Source organism: Loxodonta africana, chromosome 4, assembly GCF_030014295.1.
Source record: "Loxodonta africana isolate mLoxAfr1 chromosome 4, mLoxAfr1.hap2, whole genome shotgun sequence".
Lineage (NCBI taxonomy): Eukaryota > Metazoa > Chordata > Mammalia > Proboscidea > Elephantidae > Loxodonta > Loxodonta africana.
Window position 1 is genome coordinate 92193692 of NC_087345.1, and position 12603 is coordinate 92206294.

A 12603-nucleotide genomic window follows, 5' to 3' on the forward strand; every position below is an offset into this window, starting at 1 on the left:
TTCCCTTCCATATGAAGTTGGTAATTTGTTTCTCCATCTCATTAAAGAATGTCATTGGGATTTGGATCAGAATTTCATTAAATGTATAGATCGCTTTTGGTAGAATAGACATTTTTATAATGTTAAGTCTTCCTATCCACGAGCAAGGTATATTTTTCCACTTAATGTAAGTCTCTTTTGGTCTCTTGCAGAAGCGTACTGTAGTTTTCTTTGTATAAGTCTTTTACATCTCTGGTAAGATTTATTCCTAAGTATTTTATTTTCTTGGGGGCTACTGTAAATGGCATTGATTTGGTGATTTCCTCTTCGATGTTCTTTTTGTTGGTGTAGAGGAATCCAACTAATTTTTGTATGTTTATCTTGTATCCCGATACTCTGCTGAACTCTTCTATTAGTTTCAGTAGTTTTCTGGAGGGTTCCTTAGGGTTTTCTGTGTATAAGATCATGTCATCTGCAAGTAGAGATACTCTTACTTCTTCCTTGCCAATCTGGATGCACTTTATTTCTTTATCTAGCCTAATTGCTCTGGCTAGGACTTCCAGCACAATGCTGAATAAGAGTGGTGATAAAGGACATCCGTGTCTGGTTCTCGATCTCAATGGGAATGTTTCCAGGCTCTCTTTATTTAGGGTGATGTTGGCTGTTGGCTTTGTATAAATACCCTTTATTATGTTGAGGAATTTTCCTTCTATTCCTATTTTGCTGAGAGTTTTTATCATGAATGAATGTTGAATTCTTAGCCACAATTTTTGAAAGGGTTTTAAACATTTTTTGTCTCCATTCCTTACTTTGTTCATCTTTCTCAACTTTTCAAAGTCTGGTTTTGCCAAAGTCACCAATGATGTATAGCTAAAGTCAGCAGAGATACCTCAGTCCTGATCCATCTTGACTTCAGCAACATCAGGAACTAGTTTGTTTTTTTTTTGAAACCCTCTGTTTCTTGGGCTCTGGTGACAGCACACATCCAATTCTTTCAGTTACCACCTATGTTCTAATGACTCAAAAATCTCTTATCTCTAGCCCAGATCTCTATCCCAAGATTCAGAATTATTTATCTAACAACCCACTTCAGTGCTTCCCAACCTTTTCCATATCATGGCACACATAGAAAACCATGATGTTTTCACGGCAGTCCTGCATAACAGGACTGCTTTCTGTCAGAGGGAGCTCATGGTGCCCTGAGGGTTGAGGAGTTCTATACGCAGCCTTTTCCTGAAGCACACAATTTTTGTGAAGCTCTGGCATCTTCGATAGCTGTTTCCACTTGAATGTCCCCCAGGCAGCTCAATGTCAACATCTAAGGAAGCGAGCACATCTGCCAAAACTGCTCTTCCTACAGTGTTTTCTACTATCTGCAAATTACGCAGTCCAGAGATCTTGACTTAGTTCTGTCCTTCCCTCCTTTTCTAATCCCAAGACCCATTGACTCTACTGCTATTTATTTCTTGGAGTCATCTCTCCATCCCCACTATCACTTACCTAGTCTAGACCACATTTTTTCTCGTTTCCTCCGTCAATTACTGCAAAAACCTTCTGTCAGGTCTCCCTCTCTCTAATCTGTTATCCACACTGCAACTACAGTGATCTTTCTAAAATACAAGTCTGATTATGCCACCGCCCTTCTTAAAACCAAAGTCTCAGCATTAAGATAAAGCATGATCTTCCCACTGCTTACTTTTCCAATCTCATTGCTCATCAAATGCCACATTTAACTTTATATTAGCTATCTAATATTATATACACTGTGCCTGGCATATAATAAAGACTCAATGAGAGTGTTTGAATAATGAAAATGGAGCCATCATATCTGTGCCAGGTAGGTTTCAAAGCACATACTGTAATGCTGTCAGAACCTAAGGAACATGATTGTCTCATGTGGGATTAAGTAGCAGTGGCAAAAATCTATTCCTCTTTAGCGTAAGGACAAAACATCAGCCTATCCCAAGCCTCTTTCTTCCTCTTACTGAGCAGAAGAGACATCAAGAATGCATTCAGAGTCATTTCAACCTAAAAAATAACCATGTTATTAAAATGACCAATCTGACCATCTCCTAATATTGAGAGTTCTAAATTGGGGTCAGCTTATCAACCAACGTAACCCAGTGGCTAAGTGGCTACAGGCTCTGAGGTATGAAGATTCCCCAACACTGAGTGAATGACCACATAGTCTCAAAGCAAGGAACCCTATTCAAAGTGAGCAGTGAGGAGGTGGTTCTCTGTGAAGCCATCTACCAGTCATCAGCACTATATGCATGGTTAGATTATGCCACCAGCAGCTTGCAGGAACCAGAGACCTAAGAGACCTAGTTTGTTTTGTAACACAGGGAACTCAAGTGAAGAACAATATATGATTAGTGATATATAACAAAGGTAGAGAACCAACTTGGGGCTTTCTGTACAATTTTCAACAATTTAAGTAGATAATACCACTGAGGAATAAAGGTGTCTTAAGCCTCATCAAGGGTAGAAAGTATCATGGAGCAATGATAGCTACACTTCTTTCACCTCTTGTCAGAAAGGATGAAGGTCTGTGAAGCAGAGAGAATCTGCCAAAATCTGAATGCCTAAATTATCAAGTGTGCAAGATCCTTTAAGTAAGGAGGGCGGGTACTTGCTCTGACAAATGCAGATGCTCTGGCAGTTTACTAAATGAGTAAACATCTGGATGAAAAGTAAAACCATCTAGATGTTCTATGTGCTTCTAAAAATTCAGTTATTTGGAAACATCCAAAAATAGTTAGAAATGGCAAACTTGTAAGGTTTTCCACCCCATGGTTTTGAAATGCAACAGATATATAGGGTTTTACTGGATTCTTAAGCCCTTCAAGGAAACCCTGGTGGCACAGTGCTTAAGAGCTATGGCTGCTAACCAAAAGGAGGTCAGCAGTTCAGATCCACCGGCGCTCCCTGGAAACCCTATGGGGCAGTTCTACTCTATCCTTTAGGGTCACTATGAGTCAGAATCAACTCAACGGCACGGGGTTTGGTTTGGTTTTTGGTTTAAGCACTTTGAGGAGAGGACCATGTCTAATTTTTGTTGTAATCCGAGGACTATCCCACTAGTCCTATAAATGTTGGATGCTTGAATGAACAAAAACTAATCAATACTGCACAGTTCCAAAGATGCCACTATCTATTGTTTTTATTGTCAAGAAATAAGATGAGAAAGAGAAATGAAACATATCTTCACAAAAAAACTTGCTAAAGCACCCCTATTTATAATAGCCAAAACCTGAAATACCTAAATATGCATCAACTGAAGAATGGATAAATTGTGATATAGTCATATACTGGAATATTACTCAGCAATAAAAAATAGACTAATCATACACATGGATGGATCTCAAAAACATACTAAGCTAAAGAAAGCCAGATACAAAAGACTGCATACTATATGATCCCAGTTATGTGAAATTCAAGAACAGACAAAACAATTCAGAAAGTTACTGGGGGAAGGCGGTGGTGGGTGCAGGGGAATCGACTATAAAGGGGCATCAGAGAACTTCCTGGGGTGATGAAAATGTTAGTATCTTGTTTTGGGTGTTGGTTGCATAGGTGTATATTATTATTGTAATTCAACAAACAGAACACCTCTAAGATCTGTGCATTTTATTTTATGTTACAGAGAAATCAGTAAAAAAAATTTTTTTCTAAAAAGCAAAAAGATGAGAGAGCTGGTGGGAGCAACCAACATGACATCCTTTGTTGTTGTTGTAAGGTGCTGTCGAATCAGTTCCGACTCATACTGACCCTATGTACAACTGAAGGAAACACTGCCTGATCCAGCACCATCCTTACAATTGTTGTTATGCACGAGCCCACTGTTGCAGCCACTGTGTCAAACCATCTCGTTGAGGGTCTTCCTCTTTTTCTCTGACTCACAACTCTACCAAGCATGATGTCCTTCTCCAGGGACTCGTCCCTCCTGAAAGCATGTCCAAAGTACGTGAGATGAAGTCTCGCCATCCTTGCTTCTAAGGAGCATTCTGGCTATACTTCTTCCGAGACAGATTTGTTCATTCTTTTGGCAGTCCATGGTATATTCAATATCCTCGCCAACACCACAATTCAAAGGCATCAGTTCTTCTTCGGTCTTCCTTATTCATGGTCCAGCTTTCACATGCATATGAGGCGACTGAAAATATCATGGCTTGAGTCAGGCACACGTTAGTCCTTAAAGTGACATCTTTGCTTTTGAACACTTTAAAGAGGTCTTTTGAAGCAGATTTGCTCAATACAATCCATCATTTGATTTCTTGACTGCTGCTTCCATGGGCATTGGTTGTGGATCCAAGTAAAATGAAAGCCTTGACAACTTCAATCTTTTCTCCATTTATCATGATGTTGCTTGCTGGTCCAGTCGTGAGGATTTTTGTTTTCTTTATGTTGATGTGTAATCCATACTGAAGGCTGTGGTCTTTGATGTTCACAGTGTTTCAAGTCCTCTTCACATTCAGCAAGCAACGTTGTGTCATCTGCGTAAAGCAACTTATGAGTCTTCCTCCAATCCTGATGCAACGTTCTTCTTCATATAGTCCAGCTTCTCAGATTATTTGTTCAGCATACAAACTGAGTAAGTATGGTGAAAGGGTACAGCCTTGATGCACATCTTTTCTGGTTTTAAACCACTCAGTATCCCCTTGTTCTGTTTGAAAGACTGCGTCTTAGTGGTCTATGTACAGGTTCCTCATGAGCACAATTAAGTGTTCTGGAATTCCCATTCTCTGCAATATTATCCATAATTTTTTATGATCCACACAGTTGAATGCCTTTGCATAGTCAATAAAACACAGATAAACATCTTTCTGGTGTTCTCTGCTTTCAGCCACGATCCATTTGACATCAGCAGTGATATCCCTTATTCCATGTCCTCTTCTGAATCTGGCTTGAATTTCTGGCAATGTCCTGTCAATGTACTGCTGTCATGGCTTTTGAATGATCTTCAGCAAAATTTTATTTGTGTGTGATATTAATATTATTCAATAATTTCCCTGTTCTGTTGGATCACCTTTCTTTGGAATGGGCACAAATAGGGATCTCTTCCAGTTGGTTGGCCAGGTAGCTGTCTTCCAAATTTCTTGGCATAGACAAGTGAGCGCTTCCAGTGTTGCATCCATTTGTAGAAACATCTCAATTGGTATTCCGTCAATTCCTGGAACCTTGTTTTTCACCAATGCCTTCAGTGCAGCTTGGACTTCTTCCTTCAGTACAACCTCCTGAAATGGTTGAATGTTGACCAATTCTTTTTGGTACAGTGACTGTGTATCCTTTCCATCTTCTTTTGATGCTTTCTGCATCATTCAATATTTTCACCGTAGAATCCTTCAGTATTGCAACTCAAGCCTTGAACTTTTTCTTCAGTTCTTTCAGCTGGACAAATGCTGAGTGTGTTCTTCCCTTTTGGTTTTCTAACTCCAGGTCTTTGCACCTTTCATTATAATACTTTGTCTTCTCAAGCTGCCCTTTGAAATCTTCTTTTCAGCTCTTTTACCTCATCATTTCTTCCTTTCACTTTAGCTACTCTATGTTTAAGAGTAAGTTTCAGAGTCTTTTCTGACATTCGTCTTGGTCTTTTCTTTCTTTCCTGTCTCTTTAATGGCCTTTTGCTTTCTTCATGTATGATGTCTGTGATGTCATTCCACAACCTGTCTGGTCTTTGGTCATTAGTGTTCAATGTATCACATCTATTCTTGAGATGGTGTCTAAATTCAGGTGGGATATGCTCAAGGTTGTACTTTGGCTCTTATGGACTTGTTTTACTTTTCTTCAACTTCAGCTTCGATGATAAATGAGATGCCATTGCTCTTGAATTTGTCATTCCTGGCATAGTATACCATATGATTGTCTGATTCAAACTGGCCAATACCAGTCCATTTCAGCTCACTAATGCCTAGGATATCAATTTTTATGTGTTCCATTTCATTTCTGACAACTTCCAATTTTCCTTGATTCATACTTTGAGCAATTAATGGTCTATTCCGTGGTCTGCCCCTGGTCTTATTCTGACTGATGATATTGAGCTTCTCTATCATCTCTTTCCACAGATGTAGTCAGTTTGACTCCTGTGCATTCCATCTGGTATAGTCACCTTTTATGTTGTTGATTGAAAAAAGGTTTTTACAATGAATAAGTTGTTGGTCCCCCAAAATGCTATCATGAGATCTCAGGCATCTTTCTATCACCAAGGCCATATTCTCCAACTACTGGTCCTTCTTCGTTTTCAACTTTTGAATTCCAGTCACCAGTAATTATCAGTGCATCTTGATTGCATGTTTGATCAATTTCAGACTGCGGTTGGTAAAAGTCTTCAGTTTCTTCATCTTTGGCCTTAGTGGTTGGTATGTAAATTTGAATCACAGTCATATGAACTGGTCTTCCTTGTAAACCAAACCAAAACCAAATACATTGCCGTCAAGTCGATTCCAACTCGTAGCAAAACGCTGGTGGCATAGTGGTTAAGTGCTATGGCTGCTAACCAAAAAGTCCACAGTTCAAGTCTACCAGGCACTCCTTGGAAACTCTATGGGGTCGCTATGAAGTCTTCATTGTAGGGGTATGAATATTAACCTATCAGTGACGGCACTGTACTTCAGGATGGATCTTGAAATGTTCTTTTTGAAGATGAGTGTGATGCCATTCCTCTTCAATTTCTCATTCCTGGCATAGTATACCATATGATTGTCTGATTCAAAATGGCCAATACCAGTCCATTTCAGCTCACTAATGCCTAGGATATGGATCTTTATATGTTCCATTTCATTTTTGACAACTTCCAATTTTCCTAGATTTGTATTTTGTACACTCCATGTTGCAATTATTAATGGGTGTTTGTAGCTGTTTCTTCCCATTTTAAGTCGTGCCACCTCCGCTAATGAAGGACTGGAAAGCTTGACTCCATCCATGTCATTAAGGCCAACTCTACTTTGAGGAGGCAGCTCTTCCCCAGTCCTGTTTTGAGTGCCTTTGAACCTGAAGGGCTTATCTTCCAGCACTATACCAATGTTCTGCTGCTATTCATAAGGTTTTCACTGGCCAGTTTTTTAGAAGTAGATCACCAGATCCTTCTTCCCAGTCATCGCAGTCTGGAAGCTCCACTGAAACCTGTCCACCATGGATGACCCTGCTGGTATTTGAAATACTGGTGGCATAGTTTTCAGCATCACATCAACATGCAAACCACCACAGTAAACAAACTGACAAAGAACATCTTTTAGGCTCCAATAATAACTGCCCTCAGGCAATTTTTTTATCAAGCTACCCTTATGCTCAAGAACTCAAATGACATTTTTATCTTCTATCATCAAATCCATATCCTCATCCTGATCTTTATACTAAACCTCCTCCATTAACTTCTCCCACTCTCCCAAGGTGATTTGCTCACTACCAAATGCATATGATTTGTGATTTCCAACCTGAGTCTCCTTGTGCCCTTACCCTGCCTGGATCCTACTCATGTTTTTCTCTCCCCTTCAAATCACATTTTAAATAAGAAGCATCCTTCAGAGATGGGCCCTTGATTGATCCTAGCCAATCTGAGCACCTCTCATTCCCTCAGCTTTTTTATGTTTGTTTATTGGACTACTATGTTGCTGTAGGTCAGGGCTTCGTGTGTACCTGCAACAGAAACAGTTTCAATAACAGGGGCAGAGACTCTGCCTAGAAATCCTTGCGGCTCTCTGCAGAACCCAGCTCAGAACCTGCATTTCTAGGCCATTCAGAACAATGCAGGTTGTGAGGATTATAGGGTATCTTTAGACAAGGGCAAATAGGTGTTTAACCAAGGACCAATGAGAATGCTATTGAAGGGAGCTCTGAGGCTCTGCAGGGGCCTGAGGGGACTGTTTGCTTTTCCTCTTCAGAAAAGGAACTTGTCCTCACTGAGGTAGCAAGTGGCTGAGAACAAGACTGTATCCTTTTTCTGCCCAAGCTTCCCTCCTCCTAAACCAGTGAGGAAACAGCTAGCACTGCTCAGAGGTGTGGAGCCTGTTCCTAGTGACCAGTTTTCCGGATCGCTGGGAAGACCCGATCCTGAAGGAGGAAAAGGGACGCGGCGGGGGCATTTAAGGCCAAGGAGGCACTCAAACCTTTTCTTATAGATTTACACCCAACACGTATGCAGGATGGCAAATTACAAGCACCAACGCTCACAACCACTTATACACGTGCACGCCCAGCCCCACAGAAGCAGACGCGCATGCCCGTGGCCCCGCTCGCAGGTACTTAGTTTGCTCTGCTCTAGACGACACCTCTCCCGTTCCCCGATCGGCCCAGCCCGGCGTCCCCTACCCCGCCACTGGGTAGGTTTACCAGGCCAAGCCCGGTCTGGGCAGAGGGTTTGTGTTTAGAGGGGGAGGGGAGGCTCTCCCCCCAGGGCGGAAGCAGCGCGGTCTGGCCGGGCAGACTTTGCTCTCGTCCTGGGTACATCTGGAGGGAGCTGGGAGGGGCGCGCATCCAGGGTGAACGTGGATTGGCTGCGCGGGAGGAGAGAGGCGGGGTCTAGGCGAGGGGCGGGGCTCACTGGCCCCTTTAAAGCCTTGACATCAAGAGACAGCCCCAGCACCCCCCCTTCTCTGCCCCCCGCCCCCGAGCTGCGGCCATGGACCCGGCGGATCCGGCCTGCCCTGGCCCAGCTAAACACCTAATTTCGGTGAGTTCTGGGCCTCCTTGGAATGTAAAGGGTCGCGGGTGGCGGGGTCTGCCAGCTCCGGGTTAGGAGGAGTTGGCGGGGGGTGGGGGCAGAGGGGTAAGTAAGGCTCTCTTGGCAGCCTCGGGCTGAAGGGGCTGCACGGCTTCCTGCCCGGACCTTACTGCCAGCCCCTCCCTCCCGCTGCATTCTCCCCTGGGGGTCCGGCAGGACTCTGTACACCCCCACCCCAACCCCTCCCGCCTCCCCCCCCCCCCCGCCATCCTCGCGCACACTCCGTGGCCCCGGAAGGGAAACTTTCGGGAGAAGGGGATGTTCCGGGGGCTGATCTCCCTCCCTCTTTTAAAGCACTGACCTTGCTTCGGCTGAGCACCCCACCCCATCCGCATCCCTCTGTGCTGAAGCCCAGCTTAGCGGTGCCCGGTTGGGGGGGGGCTCCACCCAAAGCGCAGGCGCGGAGACGTGCTGGGGCTCCTCTTCGTACTCCTTCCAGCGCCAGTAGCCTGGGGCGGTGGGATGGGGGGGCGGGGAGAGACCTGGGTCTCCCAGAACAACCATTCGGAGGCTTTGAGGGGCAGCGGGAAGGAGGAGAGGAACCCGGTGGGCTGAACGCTAGGGAGAGGCTGCGGGAGGGAGAAGGGCTGGGCAGGGAGTGGGGCCAGGAGAGCGCCTGCAGTAAAGGCGCTCTGGGTAAAGGCTCTTCTGCGGTGCCAGAAGAATGCAGAGAATTCATCAGCGCCTGACACTCCTCTGGCCTGGCCGGACTAGGAAAGCGGCTAGTCCGGACCCTAGCCCTCTTCTCTTTATCCTGGGCCCTAGGCCCCGCGGTTTTTCCAGCCCTGGCACCGCCACAAAGGCACAGAGGGCCCTCACCTCCCACAAACCTGGCTTTTGAAGTGTCTTAGCTCTGGGTCAGCCGAGTCCATCCAGCTGCTCCTTCTGAAGTACCCGCCTTCCTGAGGAGCCAGGGGTCTGGGACTGAGGGGTTCCCTGGCTGTAGAAGCAGTTCCTCTTATTCCCTACTACTTCTACCCTTCCCCGTAGTGGGTCCTCTGCATAAGAATAATTGTCATCCTGAGGAAGTGTTTGGAGGCAGAAGCTGGAACAGAGGTGGTCCTGGGGGACAGTAAATGGGGTGAAGGTCTAACCATTCTGTGGTCTTTGGGGAAAATAAATCTGGCCCACTTGCCTTGTTGCAGACCCTCTCTAACAAACATTATACCAGCTGGCTCCCTGAGACCTCTAGTCTGTCGGGAAGGGGGATATCAAAATTCACTTCTCAAACTGGTCCCCTGTCTTCCTAAGAAAAACTTGGGGTTGGTGAGTTTCCTACCCCCAGAGAAACCACATACATTCCTATCTGGACAGATTTTCCCACATAGTTGAATTTTGTTTTTGAAGTGTATGGCCTACGCATGAGTGGCTTCAGCTCTCTAGCATCTTTCTCCAGCTCAGACCTTCAGGGAGAGGGGGAACCAGGAGATGCAGATGGCTTGGGCTACAGGGAAGAAGGCTCTTTTTCCATAGGCAAGCAAAAACCGATATGTCTGAGGTCCAAGCTGTTATCACTATGGACTGAGAGTCAAAAACTTTGACTTTCCTAGCTTGCTGGGTGGCCTTGGCCAAGACGGTTTGCCTCTCTGGGCCTCAGCTTTCCCATCTGTAAAATTCAGGAGTTGGACTAGAAAGCTCTAACATTGCCTTTCACTTTGGACATTGTGTAGTTCCACTGATGAGTGAATCTGGAGGGGAGAAAGATCCTTTGGCCAGGACCTGAACAGTGTAGAGAACTAAAAATGTTGGGTGATGTAGTTCTAAATTGCAGTTACTTAAGATTAGAACCTTGGGTGGAGAAAAGCAGACTCCCTCATCCTGCCTGAGAACAGCCATTGCCCGGCGCATCCCTAGTGCCTTGGGGTAGGAACTCGTGCTGGCTTGGGTTTGGCCCACCTACCAACGCCTCCGGTGAGACATCCTGGCAGTGCCAGTTGTAGAGTTGGGACTTTGGGGAGGGGCTGGGAGAGGAGGAGGCAGCCAAGGGCCAGCAGGGTAAGCAGATTCCCAGGAGACAATTTGCATCTCAGCTGTTGGGACTTGTTTTGCGATCTGGGCCAGAAAGCACAGCACACTCATCCACCCTCTTATGAGCAGAGGGCAAGGAGGGCCCCACTGTGTTGGCCATTACACCCCTTCACCCTGCCCACCTCACCTCTGCACGCCTATGCTCAGCTCCCGGCCAAGAGACTAGGGAATCATGCCTGATGCCCTCACACAGGCTCCCAGACCCTGCCATCCCAATTCAGCAGCAGCATGGTGAGGCTGCCCACCCCACATTTCCCAGGCCCCTTCCCTCCAGGATATAGGGCTTTCTCAGGAGTCAGACTCTCCAGGTTGGGACTTGCTCTCCAGCCCAAGAGTTAAAGGCCTTCACGTTCTTCTTGTTTGTTTTCATCTTGGTCTCCCAGGTGCCAAGGGGAATGTTGAAGGAGAGGTGGTGATTAGAGAGGCCTCGGCATTGCCTAGAGATAGGCCCATTCTCCTGCACTGCTTTTTTCCTTTGCTGACCCACCTGGGCTTGGTGATCCCACTGCCCTGGGCCCTACTGTCTTTGAGGGGTAAAGCTGTAGCAGGAGGTATTTAGGTTAAACTCCAAGGAAGCCTTCCTCATGGATAATGGATACTCCTAAGGGGAAGTCAGTTTCTCTGAAAGTGGTTAGTGGTGGAGTCACTGTCAGAGTGAAGGGTGCATCTGTTGCTAAGCAGAGGCTCCTGTGCCCTCCTGGGGTGTGGGTCCGAGGCTGGCCAGCTGGAGGGCTTATTAGAAGCAGGAGGAGAAAAGACCCTTGTCTGATGGCGAAAGGGGTGTCCCTGGCCCCATCCATCCTGGATCACCAGAACTGCATTTCTATAACAAATGCCCCTCCCCCTCACGCCCCTGCATCCCTGCCAGGCCTTTCTCCAATTCACCACCACCATCGCCAGAACCTGGCAGGCACTTCCAGCCCCAGTCTGGTTGTACTAATGGACTGATTGGATTTTCTGTACTTGGAGTTCAGAATTTCTGGTTGAATATGCAAATTTATGTAAATCAATTGGATCTGCCACTACATCGAAACAACATAGAGTCATAGGCTGGAAGGAATCCTAGAGACAGTCTAGTCCAACGCCCTCGTGTTAAAAATGGGGAAGCTAAAGTCCAGAGGGGGAAGTGATTCATACAGTGATGAGTGTCAGAGGCAGGGCTCCTGACTGCAGTCTGGTGTTTTACATGGGACCATTCTACCTTATTTCTCATGCATGAGGGGCCCTGACCAAATTTAAAGCAGAGAGAGTGGTTCTTGAACCTGACATTAGAGAGAGCTGGGCCCTTGAGGGTCAGAGTATTATCTCAGGGCCTTCTAGGGGCTATGGTCAGCTCTTTAACATGCTGAAGAAAAACACTGCAAATCCCTTAGAACAACACCCTTAATATTTCCCCCAGACACTGCCCCTGGAGTGTTAGAGGACAAGGGCATGGCTTGCTGCCTGGCTTGGCCCTTATCGTTTCCCCAGAGCTGAGATTTTGTCAGTCCCCGGCATCTCTTGCAGTGCCAGGCATACAGTAAGCCATAGATGAATCTGCAGATGCAAAGTCTCCATTTTTACCTGTCATCCTGCTTTGAGTCTCTGCTGTTTGCCTCCATGGCCACAGTGGGAAAAGACCTCTGGTCTCCTGTGACCCTGTCCATCCTCCACTGCCCTCTTGGGAGAGGGCACAGGCAAGCCAGGCTTCCTCTGCAGATTTCTACAGCAGTGACCAGGCAGGCCTTGCTGTAGGGGTTGTTGTTGTTGTTAGGTGCTGTCAAGTCAATTCTGGCACATAGCAACCCTATAGAACAGTAAGTAGAACTGCCCCATAGGGTTTCCAAGGAGCAGCTGGTGAATTTGAACTGTTGACTTCTTAATGATTAGCAGCCAAG

General features: G+C 45.8%; 1 protein-coding gene across 4 annotated transcripts in view; it reads left to right on the forward strand.

The window, feature by feature from the left end:
- Nucleotides 1-12603, forward strand: part of NCKAP5L (NCK associated protein 5 like) — a 58160-nt gene that overhangs the window by 13902 nt on the left and 31655 nt on the right. For 3 of the 4 annotated variants that reach the window (XR_010321858.1, XM_010596467.3, XM_064284252.1), the window contains exon 1: nucleotides 8543-8647. The exons of the other annotated variant lie outside the window; for it this stretch is intronic. The gene's annotated coding sequence lies outside the window, so the exon portion shown is untranslated. Of the gene's footprint in view, nucleotides 1-8542; nucleotides 8648-12603 lie in introns of those variants that run through there. 4 annotated transcript variants of the gene reach the window in all.